Genomic DNA, 2,590 nt, shown 5'->3' on the forward strand with positions numbered 1-2,590 from the left:
TTTTTACCCTACTGAAGATCAAGTTATCGGCAAAGTACAAAATGGTAATTAAAAATTTCTAGTTCAGTGCCAGGCACACATTGTTCTTTTAATGAATCAGATTATCTCAACTTTGTAAGGATTAATTAGGTACTTGTAGAAGTTCCCTTAAATTTCTCTGAACACTCTGCCACCAGATAACTAAGTGGCAGTCTTATAAACTCAAAGAGTTAATAGAAGCTCAGAAAATCCATTACACTTAATTCCACCAGAAGAGACAGGAAGTTTTGATTAACTACAGCATTAAAATATTATTATAGTTTTTCATTTAAACATTAACTACAGATTGAGTAAGGACTGAATATCATTGGGGGGAAATAGATAGCACATACCATACTTTTTTCTTCTAGAAAAAAAAGAAAGACAAATACAATATTTGTAATACATGATAATTTCTCTACAAAATCAGTAAACATTAGGATTTTAACAGGTGATAGTATAATTAAAATGCATTTTGTAATAATTTTTACTTAGAGAAAGGTTTTTAAGACTATACAGAGTTCTCATATGCCTTTTATCCAACTCAAGCTTGCAATTGCCACGTACATATTTAGCAAAAATAAAGAACGTAACATTTGTATATACCACTGATATTCTTCTGTCTTCTGAGATACATCTCAGGATGCTGTTTCATAGTTTTCCTCTGTGCCTAGTGGCATCCTCCCAGGCTCTCTTTGCTTTTTGTGCACACTCTTGGTGGGTTTTAAGTGTAGTGGACAGGGATTTCACAGAATCTCCCTTAATTTAACTTTGCACATTATCACATGATTAGAAACTCCACTTAGGAATGATCATTTTTTAAAAAGGATTTTATTTATCTTTAATTATATGAGTACACTGTAGCTGTCTTCAGACACATATCACAAGAGTGCATCGGATTCCATTACAGATGGTTGTGAGCCATCATGTGGTTGCTGGGATTGAACTCAGAACCTCTGGAAGATCAATCAGTGCTCTTAAACACTGAGCCATTTCTCCAGCCCAGGAATGAGCAATGGCTGTTTGATCCAAAAGAAACAGCAAGGTTTTGTCAATCAGCCCGAGCCCATAGAAGCCATAAGAAGCTACTGGTACAACACCAGCAGTTCTTTTGTATGCTTCCCATGACAAATGATGACAAGCAAAGAGTGGCAAGGTGAACTGATGCCACCAAACATCAAGTGTTCGCTCAAGCATCCACTGAAACAAAACATCACATACCCCTTTTGCAGGCAGCTTCCAGGAGAACACCATGTGTCTGTTCTCAGCAACACATCGTCTCACATATCTGCTCCAGCGAAATCATCCTTTCATAAGATGGTTTTCAGAAAAGTATCACATGATTCAATTGAGTCTCCAAAGAAACCAGAAATTTCTACTTCAAGGAGGTGCTTATAAATCTTTTATTAGTGTTACCTACTTGTCAACTTAGAGGGCATGTATTCATTAGTATATGTCCCAATATAACTGTTAAAAAATTAGGGGCTGTACAGGTGGCTCATCAGTTAAGATTCCATTTTCCTCTTGCAGAGGACTCGAGTTAGGTCCCTAGTACCCATGTCCTGCATCTCACAACTGCCTCCAACTCCAGTGCCAGGGATTCTGATGCTCTCTTTTGGCCTCTCTGGATACCTGGATACTTGTTCTCATGCACCCGTGCAGAAACACACACATAAACATAAGTTTTAAAACTTTGACCCTTGAGGAGAAATTTCTTCTGCCATTTTCTTAAACTAGTTTAATTTCTAACTTCATTCTAAAAATGTATCCTAGTAGGCAGGGACAAATGGAGTTTCAGCCCTTATCAAATAAGCTTATTTTCTGCAGTAGACGGAAACTTACAACTGGTCAAAATGCAGAAAACCACAAACTGTGGCATGCCCATGTCCAACTGATATGCATGTACAATGCAACTTTTGCACTTAATAGTACAAGAACATCACAGGTTGGTGCATTGAAAGGTTGTAACAGCCAGAGGACCAGGACATCTGCTGTGAGGTAGTATTTTCTATATATATAATAGGGAAGTTGCACCTAAAAAGTTTAAAAAATACGGTCACTTAAAGACCCAAATGACAGTACTAATGAAGATAGAATAGATCTCACAGAGCCACACCCTTAGGTATGTAACTACAGGCAATTAATTGCTTCTCAGAGAGGGATAATTAGCCTTACCTAGGGATAGATCCCCTAATGGTTACTCAATCCCAAATGGTTTACCCTAAATGCATATAAGCAATAACACATGGACTCAGCAGGTTATGTGTGTGTGTGTGTGTGTGTGTGTGTGTGTGTGTGTATGTATGTACTCATACAATAATAGAGAAGCTATACAGTTGAGAGGAAATTGGGGCATGGGAGAGATTTGATGGTAGAAGGGTTCAGAATGACTTAAATATAGTACTCATATACGACGTTCTCCATAAATTAAATTACAAATAAAAATTTTATTTCTTAAGAGAACGACCAAAACAAAATCAACCAACCAAAACAAACAAACAAGTAAACAGATAGACAGACAAACACACACACACACACACACACACACACACACACACACACACACACACAC

This window comes from Mus caroli, chromosome 16 (genome assembly GCF_900094665.2).
Source record: "Mus caroli chromosome 16, CAROLI_EIJ_v1.1, whole genome shotgun sequence".
In the NCBI taxonomy this organism is placed as follows: Eukaryota; Metazoa; Chordata; class Mammalia; order Rodentia; family Muridae; genus Mus; species Mus caroli.